General features: G+C 41.2%; 1 protein-coding gene and 1 long non-coding RNA gene across 7 annotated transcripts in view; one reads left to right on the plus strand and one right to left on the minus strand.

The window, feature by feature from the left end:
* unc5a (unc-5 netrin receptor A) overlaps positions 1 to 17,193 on the plus strand; it is a 207,462-nt gene that overhangs the window by 23,893 nt on the left and 166,376 nt on the right. The window lies entirely within an intron of this gene.
* LOC127608325 (uncharacterized) overlaps positions 11,717 to 17,193 on the minus strand; it is a 77,873-nt gene continuing 72,396 nt past the window's right edge. The window contains exon 2 of the long non-coding RNA XR_007964248.1: positions 11,717 to 12,063. This is a non-coding gene — a long non-coding RNA (uncharacterized LOC127608325). The remainder of the gene's footprint in view (positions 12,064 to 17,193) is intronic.

Below are 17,193 nucleotides of genomic sequence, written 5' to 3' on the forward strand. Positions count from 1 at the left end.
ACCAATTTTGAAAAATTTCTGTGGGTACAAAAAATTAACTGCATGATAAACGCTTTATTCTCGCTTCATTTTGATTAGATGCAAATTTACGAGTACTGTAGACAATGCAAAATGCCTTTTTTCGTATGGCTGCCAGCGGTCAAATGTGAATCTATTTACGTAGTTTAATGCTGTCATAGCCACTGTCTCAATGTCGGGGTAAAAGAAGGATGCGGCCATGAAACCTTTCTTCAACTTCAACTCTTAAACGGTTGTTTTCGAGATAGCATTTTGGGAGATGTGGACCTCTCTCATGTTGAGTATCGTGAAAGAAAAAGAAAAGGGTGTCAATTTGGGATCGTTGTTTGATTGCTATTCATTGGAATAGCAATCTCAATAGAAGGTAGAGCCCCAAGCGAACAGGGGCAAAATGATTGACAGCTGTGCACCATCCCAGATGTCACTCTGTGCCGAAACTAGTCCAAGTCGCGCTTCCTTTATAGTATCACGCTCTTCTCCCAAGGTTGAATCCTGAAACAAAATGTGCGTCTGGTTTTGAGAAACTCACTGAACCGTTTATGCTATTTTGTGTTGTAATTTTGTCTTCTGCATTGCCTCGGAATTCTGAGCCAGGCACTTGAATGTGCCATGTTTTTGCAAAGCATGGCAGTGCAAAAGTTGGCATCAGCGATGTCGCACTAAATCTTTGTTTCTATGACACTCGGAGTCAAAACATGAGCGGGAGAACACTAGCCCTCCCAGTGTCAATAAATGCTGCAGTGCTCCGAGCCTGAGCATCTAGTGGTGGTGACAGCATTAAATATGTGTAATAAGGCTTTTCTCCCCCACAGACAGTATGTTGTGAACCCAAAAGACCTCACGAGATTTTTCTTCAAAGTCAGACTGGTTTTCTCTTATTTTTCCCAATTTCGGAGGTCACACAGCATGTATCCAAGTCTCCCTATGGACGTTGCTGAGACCCACAGGTTTAGTTAGCTGTAATATCTAGCCTCTTTAATTCTGTTGCATGTTGGGTTCTTGCCATCAAAGCTCCTGTGACACTTTTATCTTCAACTCTGCCGTATTTGTTCAGTTTTTACTGATGGTTTAATTTCACCGCAAGGATCCCCTAATGCATATACACAAGTAGCGATAGAAAGCGCCAGTGCACACTCGACATTGTAGCAGGTTTTACATTTACAGTCATACCTCGGTTTTCGACCATGATCCGTTCCAGAAGCCTGTTCGAAAACCGATATGTTTGAAAACCGAAATCAAGCTCTTTAAAAAGAAATAAAAAATCTTTATTGAACACGTCTGCTCACAATGGAACGCTTCACGAGGAAGCAATGCTTCCTCGTGTAAGGAAAGCGAGAGGAGTCAAGTGTCAAGAAGAGTCAATCAGTTTTCAGTCTGAAGGTGCTCTATGAATACAGTTGAGTGCAATTTTATTTCAAATTAAATTAATTTCTATTTCAGAACAGATCTGTGTATTTACACGCACAAACCTTATGAATTAATTATTGCGTTTTTATTTTTCAAAGTTGTATCTTTTCATTTCCAAATGGTTCTCGAGAACGGAATTCCAAAGTTGAAAAAATCAAACACTGATGACACCGCACTGTTTTAAGCCCCCCCCCCACCGCCCCTTCCATCCAAAACGGCTTTTTGTGGGTTATGGGATACTTGGCCTGAAAACAATATTACACAGTGAGTACAGTATAGAAAAAAAAAAAAAGGTTGAGAACCTCTGGTGTAGCGGTGTATCACACCTTCCAGAAAGGTGTGAGCATCTGTGATAAGAGATCATGAAAAATAAACCATTGACCTTTGGTTGTATCCATTTCCTAAACTTTAGGAAATCATTGGGAGTTGCCACCCAGTGGATGTGGCCGTGCTATCTTTCTGTCTTTAATTTAAAAATGCAGGAGGGCTGCACACGCGTGAGATGGTTATCCTAGCTCACTGGCGAGCGTGTCTTTTCATGCATGTTCACACAGTCTCCCTACGGGTCCATATAATAGCGCATGTGTTCAAGCACTTGAGGGTACTTTTCTTTGTTATTGGTCTACTGACCACAGATCATCTCTGAAGATTTTTATATTGACGTAGTGATCCCGCTGAGACAAGACAGCAAAGGGCTAACTAATGAATAGATTTCAGACGTTCAAACATTCAGCGTTGGTTGTTTAAATGTTGGTGTTATTTTTCCCAGCACTGTTTGCTTGCCGGCGAGGCTTCAACGCAACTCCCCCGCAGTTGCAATGGATTTGTCCCAAGATCAAAGCAGAGATGATGTCTGCTGCTGCGGAGACTCACATGGCTGCAAAATCATGGAGGTGGATCAAGTCAGGAGTCCCGCCTCTTTCTCAGTGCCAGCTGAGGTTAACTTGAACTGCCAAAATGGCTATTTACCGTTGGAAAAGCATTTTTTTCAAACTTTTTCAAACCAATCTAGCTGGTGGAATACATATTGGCATTTTTTTGTTCTAAATCACTACGGCACTTCAGTAGCTTCAGGTTGCGCGGTTATTATGGCATAGTGCTCAAGAGGATTCCTCTTAACACTTTACATTTTCCTTCCAAACTACAAAGGGGAAGAGGATAACGGCCTGATATGTCTGAAAGGAAGTGACCACGATCAATAGTATTTTCATTACCGTTATGTTTTCATCTAGAAGGACACTCGGGGTCGGTGTAGCACTTCGGTGAATGATACATTAATGTTCTCTTCCTCTTTCCCTCCCTACTCTTTCACCTCAGCGATGAGTTTGTACGTCTGGGACCTGGCCCAACCGCCCACCCACCTGATTGCAACCGGGGTCAACAGCTGTCTGTTTTGCTATTGTAGATTTCAGGCAGCGTTGCTGCTTTGCCGAACGTGATGTTACTAGGAGTGGACTTTCCTGAATAATTATTCCTCTCTCTCTCTCTCTCTCTCTCTCTCTCTCTCTCTCTCTCTCTCTCTCTCTCTCTCTCTCTCTCTCTCTCTCTCTCTCTCTCTCTCTCTCTCTCTCTCTCTCTCTCTCTCTCTCTCTCTCTCTCTCTCTCTCTCTCTCTCTCTCTCTCTCTCTCTCTCTCTCTCTCTCTGTCTCTCTGTCTCTCTGTCTCTCTGTCTCTCTGTCTCTCTGTCTCTCTCTCTCTCTCTCTCTCTGTCTCTCTGTCTCTCTGTCTCTCTCTCTCTCTCTCTCTCTCTCTCTCTCTCTCTCTCTCTCTCTCTCTCTCTCTCTCTCTAGTCCAACTTTGAGAGGGGAAGCAGCTTACTTGTGCTGGAAAATACTTGTTTGTAGTGTTCACGGACCAGCAGGAAATCCAATTGGCTTTGTCACACTATTTACTCTTTATAATTGTCACGCACGTTCATCTGTTGTCAAACTACTCGGGTGGATGCCTGAATGTACATGTGAAGACAACCTTAACACACGGAATGCATGGGCATAAATATTCCTGTTATGGGGGATTTGGAGCACCTTTGAGGAAACGTGTATGTGACATATCGACCAGTATTTTTACAATTGCCACCTATTGTATTCCTGTGGCTTGTGGGATCAGGAAAAATGTATCTTCTGTCCATCTGGGTCCAAGGGGCTTATTTTTAAAGTATTGATTGATTTTGGACTAAAAAGTGCAAAAAAATCTGCTGAAAAATGGGGAGACTATGCTAGTACTAAAAATAAACTGCTTGCACAGAAACAGTCAATATCACTCGACTGTGTTTGCTGCTCCAGCCCTTGTCGTGCTGTTTCCATGAGCTTTACCAACCCTTCTAATGTGGGCAGTCCGGAACCGGACATTTCAGCCTTTTCGGGTGGTGGCCCAGTCAGCCAAAATGAGCCAAGTTCTGCAAAAAAAAAAAGACACCGGCTCTGATTTAAAACAATACTTAAGGAAATTCATAAAGGCTGCCTGTGGATGAAATAGTGAAGAGTGTGGGTTGAGCGGCCAAAATGCACAAATGCAAATACGGAGGAACAAAGCAGCCGCTGAAGAAAAAAAAATGTATCCACAATCTCCCATTTTCCAGGCTATAGATTTTGTGATTTAAAAAATATTGAACAGAATTCAGGATTATTTTTGTTGGCCTACTTGTAGATCAAATTGTAACACGTGTACACTTTGTGGAAAAATGCACGTGAGTATACAGTAGCAGTGGCTGATGCAGCTGCTCAACAAAAAATCCACTCTTTCCACTAATCAAAAATAGTTAATAAATATAGAATGTGATTCAATACTGTACAATACTTAACGAAATTCATAGTTGTATAATTTGGGCATATTTCGGCCTACTGTTGGATGAAGTCGAGAGGCGGGTCGTCTTCGTGGCCAAAATGCCTGAGTGTACATACTGTGGTGTCAGTTGGCAAATTAAGGCTGCTACTTATGAAATATTGACACTCTGCTCAATATCATATGGATGTTCTGATTTAAAACAATATTTAAATGAAATTTATAATTATATATAGCCTATTGGTCGATGAAATAGTAAGGCTTGTAGATTAAGTTGTCAAAATGCATGCACGGAGTGCACAATGCACATTGATTAAGGGCGATGGAATCTGGACAGTGGCGATAAAAAGAGCAAAGATGGTTGTTCAAATAAAGGAGACAATCTCAAAATATTTAATATTGGATATAAAAAAAAGCAAGAACATGCTGATTTTGGCACATTTATTTATGTTGAGTTTGTAGTGGCCTGATCGGGCTAGCGTCAGTGAACCGCGGGTGGCCTTGCACAGTCATGTGGTGGCTTTGGGCCATTGAGCCGCTGTTGAAGTCGGACCCCGAAGTCATGAGTAATGTCTTAATGAAGTGAAAAATCAAATCGCTTATTCAGTATACCGTACATGTGTATACAATGGCTGGTAGGGTGAAGAATTGATTCGAGTATACATGCAAAAATGAATTTCAGTCCACCTGTCTGATTACCCCCTTTTTTTCCCTTGATTGCCATTTTCTCTTGCGCATATTCGCACATTGTCCTTTTGCACTGCAATCTTCAGTGTTATGATTCGCTGAAATTGATATTGTTTGGATTTGTCTCACCACCTGTTGTTTTGGCACGTGATTGATATCCTGCAAATGTGTTTTGAGTCATAATATCTTGAGGCCAATATACCTCGACTTGACACATTCTTGTTTTCCTTGTGGGACTCCAAGTCATCATTGAAGTTGCTTTGCTAACATCATCATGCCATTAGTATTCATCAGTTCCAGCTGGCAGTTTCAAATGAGGCCTTGGGGAGGGCAGCATGGCGCCACAGGAAATTCTGGTCAGCGCCCTTGATGGCGGTGGCTGTAGGTGTGGCGAAATCCAATAAAGCTGTCGTTATTTGAAGGTGACAGGACGGCTAGATAATGTGACACAAAACAAAATAAATCAGGCTCACTCCCACTGGGTGCCTGCTTTCTCATTATGCCCTGGCAGACATAAAACAAATGGACGCTATCCTGCAGGTGCAACCAATACACTTGGTTGTCATGTAGACATTTACATTGTTACCAATTTATTACACCATGTGTGGCAGCCTAATTGGACGCCGTTTGGTTTGTGGCTTGTGCATATCTCAAACAACATTTTCCTTTTTGCGCTTGCACTATGGCTGTGTATCACTCAGATAGCAGCTGTTTTGGTGGAAGATTGTTAAACATTAGGAGTTCGTGGTCTTGACTTGACCTTGTATTTGCTATCTGCCTATGATTCATGGTCAAACTTCACTGCCAGTACAAGGGATGGGCATAATCATTGCGCTTTTTTGTCAACTTGTCAATAAAAATTCTGTTCATTGATTGTTGACTAATCGTGAAGAAAGTGCTGTGAAACAGATGTGCACTTCCTCACGGCATGCGTCGGAGGTGCTGTTGAATCTGCCTCAACTTTTTTGTGATCTCAGGAAGGTGCAACAAGACGTCAGCAGCTGTGGGAGGTTGAACCACCCATACCTCCACACAGACATTTCACGAGGCCAAATTGTTCTGTTCAATACAACACCGGCATTGATGAGAGTTCATAACATTCAAGGTCATTCCTGCAAAATGTATCCTAAAAAATAACAACCAAATGATTTATCATGTTTTCAATTATCCTATCAAGCTAAATCTAATCAAATTCCTCTTTGTAATTGATATCCACAAAAATAATAATAATAATAATAAAATTTGTGTCCAAAAGAGGCCAACCCACTACGTGGGGCAATTCGATCCAACTTAATTTCATCCATGTTTTTATTTTTTTGTTTTGTTTTTTGACCCATCAATGTTAAGAGTGTACTATGTAGTATTCTAAATTAGACGATGACCACTTACACATAGCCTTGGTATACAGTAAGAATGGGAGTAAGATCTTGGTTGAAGCTATAATGTTACAATAAAAAAAATTGAAGATAAAATCCGTTGGTCCGTTAGCCCTTAATAATTCAAGAAGCTCCAACCTTAAAAATAAAGGCAAATTGTATTTGTGTTGTGTTTTGTTGCCGTCATCATGGTTTGTTGCTCCAGATACATGTCAAATAAATGAAATGTTTTCTAACTTGCCAACACGGTTCAAAAGGACCTGGAGTGGGTTGCAAAACAAAAGCGGCAATAATTTAATAAGCCTTCGGCTGACACAACCTTCAAGCTTGAGGATCAAAAATGTGCAAATGATCTCCACCCACAACACTGCTCCATTTCTGAGTCACTCGGGCAGGCTGCCGTTTTCCTGACATTGTCTGTGACAAGTGACTGATAAAACCCAATCAGAAAGTGAAGGCAGGTGTCTGGATCAAGTTTGCACTGCAGGACCCTCGGTATGAATGTCACACAGGCTTTTCAAAAACAAAATAGCACCAGAGGCTTTTCCAAAGCTTTTTAGTTTGAAACAGAACCACTGCTACTGAATGAAATCCAGAAATTCAGGACTCCGGTACCAATTTCAAGACTTTCATCTGAAGCTGGACTCTAACCAACCGCGGTCAAGTCCTCACAGATTGAAGTGACAAGGGTGGTCTTTTTTTATTTATTTTTATTTACTAATACCTCTTTGTGAATGTGAGCATGCTGTTCACTAAAGCCTCATAAGCTGCCACTGGCAAATCTTAATCCCACTTTGGGTATTTTAAATTGCATTTTAACACATTGACAAGTGGAGTTGACAAGAGCATCTCTGAATGTTGAATGATGGCAACTGGGATTCTCCGCCGTGCATGTCTGCAAACAGCCCTTTGAAGATAACGCCCAAGTTATTTTTTTTGAGGGGGGCTAAACAACACTATTGTCACTCCACATCCTCCTACTGACTGGATAAGAGACACTGCAATTTCACTCCCTTGCTGCCACGTGACAGTCAAGCTGAATGGTAGCAATTTTGACACGAGGAGCTCCAACACGTTTTGCGAAAGTTGCTTTCTGAATGCGACTTGAATCAAGCTTTAGGGCGGAGGTGTACAGCCATTTTTTTGACCGAAAAGGATATCCAACCTCCACATGCACATGCATACGTACTCACGCATGATGTATCATTATGATGTATCATTATGACAATTCTTCCGGGGGGGAAAAAAACATTTGAAATTATTTAAACCGCCCATTCCAATAAAAAATGAAGGAGCCGATTCTCTGCAACCTAATCTTCTTGCAATTTATACTACTGTACTCAATATGAATTGCCAATAAGAAAGAGAAAACCCCTTGTCATTTTCCAAGAATATTTCAAAAAGTGAAGCCATTTAGCCAATGAATGTAATGTATAGTTATACCACAACTCCCAAATGTTCAAATCGGACCACCGCCTTTAAATAGAACACGCAAAAGTCAGTAACCATGAATATTTTAAAGCTGTTACATTAAGTCTTAAAAAAGCCAGTACGGTCCGTCGCATCAGTAATGTTCACACTTTAAATGCCAGTGGTTGCACACTGTTAATGTCCAGATGCCAAATTATTATTTTCATCGATTGATTATGAGTTGATCTCGGTTTGGTTAGGCCAGGGGTGCCCATTAGGTAGATCCTGATCTACCAGTAGATCTAAGACAGTTCCCAAGTAGATCCGAGGCGTGTCGAGAAGAAAAAAAAACAAACAACCATTTGTGTGTCTTTGTTCATGTTATTAATATATTTTCTGTGTTAATATACACTGCACACTAATCATATTATCAGTCTCATTTTCACAAAAAAAATATTTTAAAAATAAAATAAAGCAGGTAAATCTTAAATTTACGGTGGCGCGTCATTACGTCACCGGAAGTTGTTAGCGCTCAGCAGTTTGCAATTGCAGCTTGTGATCAGAGCTGTTGCGCTCTATCTTTTATCGTCATGATTCTCATTCAGAGTTTGCTTCGTGTACAATTCACCAAGGGCACGAGCAAAGAATAGGAATCGAGGAGGGCTCAGGGAAGCACTTTAAAACGGTACGTGTGAGCTACGATAGTTAACAGGCTGCAAAAGTGCGTCGCATGCCTCCGTTACAGGCTGTTTCTCATCATGGCGTGCACGCGCGCACGCGCGTGTGTATATGTGTGTGTGTGCGTGAGTGTGTGCGTGTGCGTGTGCGCGCGCGCCGGTAAGAGTAGATCCCGGGAGGTTAGTTGATCGAAAAGTAGATCTTCGATTCAAAAAAGTTTGGGCACCCCTGGGTTAGGCGATGGTACGTTCACGGTGCCAGTGTGGGATTACAAGTAGTTTTACACTTGAAATTCAATGTGCCTTTGACATTATTGCATTGTCACAAAGCCTGAGAGTTACGGGACATCACCTTCACCTCATATCTAGTGCTATCTTGGTTATCTGCTGCTGTGGTAACCTGTGAGCAGATAAAGCAATTCTAAAGGGGAAACCATCCTGTCCGTAATCATATTTGTTTGCACGGCGCATTGAGAAAGATTGATGTCTTATCTGTTGCTGTGGATTTCAATTCTCCATGCTTTGATGCGGATAAAGAATCGTTCTGCTGTCTCAGGAGCATTTTAATTGTCTGCGCGTGTGCATGCTGATGTGCAGCCGCTTGCACCCATTAGCAGGTTTTTGACAACGGAGATGGAAGAAAGCCTTTGCAGAGCGCCCTCCTTGATTACTTTGCGTAGCTGTTAAATGTCAGACATATGCTCCCTTACATCTTTGGGATTTGCCATTGAAAAAAAAAAAAGTGGAGCTCAAGCACAGATCAAACCGCCGTTGTTGCTCCCGTCCGGCTTGAAGACGTTCTCTGTGTGCCGTGTATGTGTGCATGTCCCCCCCCCCCCCCCCCCCAACGAATATCAAAATTCAATTTTTTAACAATACCAAGTGAAAGTATTTTATGTTCATCTGAGCGTGTATCATTTTGGTAGAAATCGTGAGCCTGTGCTGTGATGAAAAGATCAATCTTTTCGATGAGTTTGTCAGTAAACAACAGCAGAACACCACCGATCTGCTTACTGGGAAAGGAGGAGCTCATTATTTGTACGCAGGCCTATTGTTCATCTCATGGCTTTGTCAAGCGACTCGTTTTTTTCTTGTTCAGGATGGTCACGCTGTCAGACCAGCAAATAAATATTGTTCTGTGTGTTGGACTTTTGTTGCACATGGATCCGTTAGGCCCGCCACACATTTTTGTGCATACTGGGGGGACACGTTGATTCCGATAACAGTACCAGTATCGATACCGCTACTGTACGACTGTACTCGTACTTAAGAAAATGCTTTGATACTAACACTCTACCAGTTTACCGATGTAGACTCCGATGACAACACTGTTAGCTGCCTGCAAACGACGCGGGATGGTGATTGAGGCTAAGCATGTCAAGCCAGCCGTGCTTATTTCACAAAGCCGCTGCAGTGTGGCACTTTGCCAAAACAGAATTAAGTGATTAAGTGATTGATAGTTAACTCACAGAGGTACCGTATTTTCACGACTATTCGACGCACCGTACGGTTGGGCGCAGTCTCATTAATGGGTGACATTTCTGTATTTTACACATAGACAGACCGCACTGTACCAATGGCCGCAGTTTTACAGTGATAAAACATACGCCAGCTTAAACATACGGCATGCATGCGCGTACGCTAACACGTTAGCTTGAAGCATACGGTAGCATGCCAAGACATACAGATACAAGCTAAAACACGTTTTTAAAAAGGCAACGAAAGCAGAACTGAGTTCGGGTGTATTTTATTTAGCCATCGTACAATGTTCTCACGTTTTTCGATCAATCATCACCCAGAAATCCATCAAAGTCCTCATCCTCTGTATCAGAAGCAGAGGACTGCACATCCCAGTTGTCATGAAATGCATCACGCTAGTGTGAGTTGCTACGCATTGCCGAGCGGAAAGAAGGAGCAGCAACAGCAAAGTCAACATTTCTCTCGTGTGAAGCTTTCCCACATTTGAAAGTAAAGAGCAGAGCGAAACATGGTGGCAGCGCGCGTGTGTAGAAAGAATTGAACAATTGTGCAAGTACCGTAATCCATCAAAAACGCAGCGTTCCCTCTCGTTGTTGCGTATTGTGGCGTAACATGCCAAGCGCTGCCTCTCACTCTTTGTAAAGTTGTGTTTGCCACCGATCATCCATTGTTCCCATGCCGTTCGCAACTTTACTTTGAACGCCCGGTTGATGCCAATGTCCAGCGGTTGGAGTTCTTTAGTCAAGCCTCCGGGAATAACGGCAAGCTCAGAGTTCATTTGCTTGACTTGTTTTTTCACCGCTGCTGTGAGATGGGCACGCATGCCAAAAGCATAACCGGTGGCTTTAAGTTTGAACTGAGCTTCGTAGGCATGTCTCTTTGTTGAATTTATTTTCAGGGGTTCTTGGAAACCAAAACCGGAGTTGTTTTGCAACAATGCACATTGCCACACTCTATACAGGTGTTGTTGGTACCTGCTTGCCTTTAGCGTCCACTTACACGCACACCCTTCACCATTGGCGGACTTCTGCCCCCCATGCCTGTCCTCTCTCACGTCTGCCTTCTCTCTCTCTCTCCATATATGTATATATACACGCCCACCCTTCACTGATTGGCCGACTTCTTTGCCGCATGCCTGTCCACAGTCACTTCCGCCTTTTCTCTATATAAACAGCGTGTCGGCAGTCAGTCAGATTTTGGAACTCAGCGCATATAAAGGACGCTCCGCACCATAAGGCGTCCTGTCCATTTTGGAGAAAATTTAAGACTTTTAATGGCGCCTTATAGTCATGAAAATACGGTAATATGACATCCGTATTACTGTTTGTATATCCATCAGACTCTCTGTTCTTCGTCTCTTATTTCTTCTTCATCATTTATCTACTGTATGTACCGTATTTTACGCACTATAGGGCGCACTATTTTTTTTTTCATTTTCTTAAAAGCTCACGAGCGCCTTAAAATCCGGTGTGTCTTTTGTATGGTCATTACGGTAATGCGTCGACTCCAAGATGGCTCCTTCTTGGAGAGATGCTTCCAATGTTATAACTTGCTGTTGGTTTAGTGAGCTGTGTCGCTGCTTTATTAAATAAGTTTGTGTCGCAGCTCCGAAAAAAGCAGAGCTGCTGTGTTAATTTTTTAAAACAATCTCAACAAATACAGGTACGTCTTTGTCTGTCTCCGTGCCTTCTTCCATTCAACCGGAGAGGCGTTCAAGACCGCCTCAGAAAAAAGTATACTTACGATTACTTCAATGAAACGAAAACATTTGAGAATAATACATCAAAACTGAAAAGCAAGCGAGGATATCACAAAATAAATTCTATAGCCCCCCCCACCCCTACAGAATTTATACTGTGATTTCATCATTTGTGAATTCAATTCAATTCAATTGTATTTATAGAGCACTTTCGAACAGCCATCGCTGCATACAAAGTGCTGTACATGGAGCGATTTAACAGATACAATAAACAGTAAAACAAATCAGTAACAAAGACGGTAGAAAGCACCGAACAGTAAAACCAAGAACAAATCAAAGTCGTGCTGAGTCGAATGCCAAAGAATACAAGTGAGTTTTGAGGAGGGCTTTGAAGATGGGCAACGAGGAGGCTTGCCGAATGTTCAGTGGGAAGTCATTCCAGAGAGAGAGACCAGCAACAGAAAAGGCTCAATCCCTTCTGAGCCTCATCTTAGTTCTTGGTACTTCTAATAATGTCTGGTCCGCAGACCTGAGGCGCCGGGCAGGTGTGTAGGGGCGGATGAGCACAGAGAGGTAAGGTGGCGTGAGGTCATTTAGAGATTTGAAAACAAATAAGAGGATCTTGAAAATAACTCTAATGCATTTACATTTTTCAGAGGCGGTCATGAACGCCTCTTAAGTTGAATTGATGCCTCTAGAGTTGAATGGAAGGAACGTACCACCATCTAGTGGATGCATTGTAAATTGCACCTTTTAATGCAAAGTGTCTAATGTATGAAACATTTTTACAAAATAGCCATTCATTGAAGGTGCGCCTCATAATCCAGTACGTCTTTTCGTGCGGAAAATACGGTACTCTTTTTACATCGTGCCCCCGAGTATTCAAACAGCACATAACTAAACGGCCTTGTGTTTCAGGCAACGTTTATGTGTGTGGCAAGACTTAGAAAAACATGCAAGTTGAATGTTAAAACATCATTGACAAACTGTTAATATATATTTAAAAAAGTGTAATTTGAGTGAAGCCTATGGCATGCCATTCGTATTTATGGCAAGAGCACAATGTACTGTGTCTTGGCGCACGGCTTGTATAATGTAAAGGTATCGCCACTTCATCACGATGAATTCTTTTCCCTGGAGAATAAAGTACATCCCAGTCATAATTGAGTAGGGAGCGATCGCTTCCCCACACCTCACTGTGACAAATTGGCACTTTGGCTTATCGCCTGAAAAGGCAAAGTTACTCGACCGACTGGTGAATGTTAGCGTTTTACCTTAAGCCCAGTTGCCTGAACAGGGATGCAGAGCCACTGAAACATCATCACATTCGGACAGGAACAAACATTCTGTGGTGTGCTACTTTTGAACGACATATATGGAAATAAATAGGATGGTGTGTTACATTTATCTGTCGACATACTGGCGAAAGCAACCGAGGTTAGCCCGGGCATTAATATAACATTTACAAGAGGGATTTATGAACAGCTCCTGAGCGGCTTGAGAAGATGTTTTGTCAGTTAGCCCATGCTTGGTATAAATGTATCACTTGCATGCTTTCTGCAGCCACCCTGACCAGCAGAATTCAGTCGTGGCGTATGCGACTGTGGCTACAATGGTCCATTGTCCTAACCTGTAAAATCAGTTTGGTCCAGTCTGAATGAACAAGTCAGTGGCTATTGATGCAGTTCTTGTAATTGTTGGACTTTTGGATGTTTTTGTTTGTTTGTTTTAAACATTAGCTATTTATGACCTCTCAAAAAAAGGAGCACTTTGATTTTGCCTCATTAGCATTCATTGGGTGGTGGTGATGAATTGAGGCGCTTTCCTGAGCACGTTAGGTAGGCTATATGGCAGTTAATAGGAGGGCGTTTTTCCAGGTGAAACCATTCCCGTCTGCCTTACTTTGATTCATGAATTGTGCTCACACGCGCTTATGAGCAACAAATTTCAATCAGTCTAAGGATCAGAAACACAGCCCCCTCATGCGGCTGCTGCTTTACATGATAATGGAAATGATGAAGAAGTTGCCTTCCTCACAAGCAGCTTTTTTTTCAATTCTTTTGTTGAATTTCTTGCACAACAGGGATGGGGATCTGGCTGTTTTTTTTACGCAATGGGAGATTAGGTTTTGAATTGTTCTGACCTAATGAACTGCACTAATCCATGCTAATATTGTATTATGCCAAATAATACTGCTGCGAGGGGTTTTGTTGTAATGGGGAAGTAGCTGTACATCCCATATCTGACTGTGTCTTTCGTCTCACCACTAATTTTGAGATAATTCTACAGCGCCTCTGCTGGTCAAGTACTGCATTCTAATTTGAGGGTTGGCGTTGGGGGGTTGGGGGGGGGGGGTGAAAGCATTCATCTGCTGCGAGCAACAACAAAAGCTTTAAGGTTGAAGGAAATTCAACAGGTGGTGAAGCTGCCAACTATACAGGTAACAAAATCAAATACTTGAGTTGAAATCTGTGGAAAAGCACAGAAATGTATTGATTCAGTGATACGGGCAGCAGTCATGGTCTACTCGAATGTGAGGCACAAATGCAGGCCAAATCTTTCTATGAGCTCTCTGTATGATAGAAAAAGCAGCTCAATTGTCTCATTGTTAGAGGACTAATATAGGTTACCTTATGTTAATAACCAGTTGTGATCCAAAGCTAGTGGGGCTTTCTTTGTATAATTGCTGGAAAGCATCTCATTGGTCACAATATCCCCCAACCCTCCGAAATCAGAGACTCAAACCAAATTTCATCTGCCTCTGTGTGCACAAACGTTGAACCAGAACCGAGGCACGGTACTAGCCCCGTCCCACAGAGACCAAGCAGAGATCACGATGGTCTTTGGGCTTTCTCTATCCTGCTGAAAATCCTTTGTGGCATAAAGCTATTATTAGACGTTATGCTTCATGGATTTGCTTTACAATTGCCCTCAAGCAACCACTTAGGCTGAGTACTTTCAGTCATTAGCTATATCATTTGTAATGGGCTAAGAGAGAGAGAGAGAGAGAGAGAGAGAGAGAGAGAGAGAGGGAGAGAGAGAGAAGTTGGCTTTTACACATTGGCAGGATTCAATAATTGTAAACTATACATCCATTTAAGATTGTAAATGTGCATGTATTTTGACCAGCATGTGACAGTGTTTAGTCTTAGTGTTTTTTTTAATCCATTCAGTTTAACATATTGCTAAAGTCAGAGACAGCATAACAAAGTTATCAAACAGGCTTTGGATAAGATTTTGGTGTTTGAGTTCAGCATTGAAACATAATGTGGTTTTCACTGTAACATATTTTACACTGTGAAATTCCTTAAAATATGTCAAATACAACAGACATTTGCATGTGCACACACTGATAATATTGCATTTATCAAATATATCGTGGTGTGAGCAATGCATTACAATTCTTCAATGCTGCACTTTTACCAGAGGTTTACATGATTTAACACCCCCTGACAAAAGCCCACATCTCAAGGTAGCAATACTGTATACACCATTTATAAAGAGTTATGCAAGAAGTCAAGCTAGAAAAATGTGTCTTGTATGTTTATACCATGTCAGAAATGTTTTTATATGACCTAGAGGTCATACAATTTTACTCTTAATCATATATCTCACTTTGTGTCGTATTTAATGAAAATGAACAAATTAACATTGATTAAAATTTGAAGAAAAACAATCAATAATGAAATAAAATGAAAACAAAAAAAATATATTTAAAATTTTAAAACTAAAAATGTACTAAAAATGTCCTTCATTTTCATCTTTGTCAATTAAAATACGTGAGCTTTCGGGTTTCATTTTAAATGTATTTATTTTGGTATTGCTGTATATCTGCACAGATGAAGGAAGCTCACAGTTAATTTTGCACTCGACAAATATCCATCCAATATTTGAACAAAACTAATACTAAAACGAAAAGCAACTAAAACAAATCCCTTTTCAACTCAATAAAAGTGAGTAACAAATCAACAATCCTCCTAATAAAATTAAAACTAACTGCATATAATTACAAAAAAAGTCAAAATTAAATAAAATCTCACCAAAATCAAAATCATAAACTATTATAACCATACCCTATTCACACACAAGTGGAATGGACACAGTGCATCCTTAGATGTCCATATTGTGCTAGGCTAAGTTCACTGACTCTGCTGAGTGATGGACTAGGTAACCAACAGTGTATTGACATGTACCGGACTGAGTTATGTTCAAGCAGGGAAAGCCTCTTCAAGCTGTCAGTATTCCGAACTAGAAATTCATTCAAAGCCAACAGGTAAATGCTGTCATGGCTCTGAGGAAGCGACTGGGAGGTTTTGGGTTGAGGGGGTGTATGGGTTATTGCTGGGTGACCCCCAAATACCATTGAGCATAAGAAATAACAAGGTTTTCAAAAGGTCAAATTTGGTTGCACAGCTCCAGGTTATCAAGCAGCTTTTGTAATAGCGCACCCACCACAGTTAATACAGTACATTGAGTATGTCCCATGATGGAAAAGGCTAGTGAGAATTTAATCTCTCTGTCAAATAAGGTAATATCTGTAAAGCACGAGTCCCCGGAGGTTAAAGTGAGTATAATAAGATTTTTCTTTTCCCGACAGAGCTCTCACGAAAGTTTTCTGCTGTATGAAATAACAAGAAAATATGCTACAACTTTGTGTTTACTGCTTACGGAGTTGAATGGAAAAGCAACACGTTTTTGTCATACATAAATAGGAACTTGAGCGAGGGCAGTTGTGTCTTACATGGATAGTGGAATATGGTCAATAATTAATTCACTGAACATAAACTGCCTATATTTAGACTGTTTAGGTGAGGAAAACCTTCCACCCAGCATCTTTTTCAAGCTTCTAAATGAAAACAGTCAAATTTGTCTTACCTAAATTGGTTTGTGGATTTGGTGATCCGCTTACACCCGTTAAACCAAAATATCTAGGACAGAGGTCACCAACAGGTAGCCACCAAGGACCACATGATTCGCCTCCAGCCGGTTCGAAAAAAAGCTCACCAGTGATATTTTGGTTTCGTAGGAATGTTGTAGGAGTGGCAGTTTTACATGCATTACAACTATAAATTGTAATAATATACTGTACAATTAAAGGTAATTTAAGCAAATTTGTTTCAGAACTTTGTGTCATTAAACTGAAACTGATTAATCAGTTCCCAAGAAGTAGCTTTCACTTTCAAAAAGAATGTTGATACGGGGCAGCTTACCGAAATGAAATACATTTCCAGTTAGTTAAATGGAAATTTAACTAACGTAATGAAAGTTACATGATGCATTCATGTAAATGTTCTTCTCCAGTGCAAAATGTTAACTTGACCAAAGCAGACATCGTGTTCACTGCGTCTTTTTCGGGTTTGCTTATGAATTTCTCCATGTCAGTTGCAGTCCTCGTAGAAGGGCAAACCTGAATTACTTTACGCCCTTGTCAGCAACACTATTTTTTGAGTTCATCACATTTAATTTGTCTCTGTGAACTCCATACAGAAAGTCAGAATGAATATTTGAGACAGCGTACCAGGCAGGCGGATTCAGTCAAGTCACGTAACGTCTACCAAAAGCAAAACTGCAGAACACATGAATCAATTCGGCATTTGGCTGTGGCCTCTACCCGCCAGGAAAAGTGTAATCAGGAAAGTGGTGCAGTCATCCTGATGGA

Source organism: Hippocampus zosterae, chromosome 1, assembly GCF_025434085.1.
Source record: "Hippocampus zosterae strain Florida chromosome 1, ASM2543408v3, whole genome shotgun sequence".
NCBI lineage: Eukaryota > Metazoa > Chordata > Actinopteri > Syngnathiformes > Syngnathidae > Hippocampus > Hippocampus zosterae.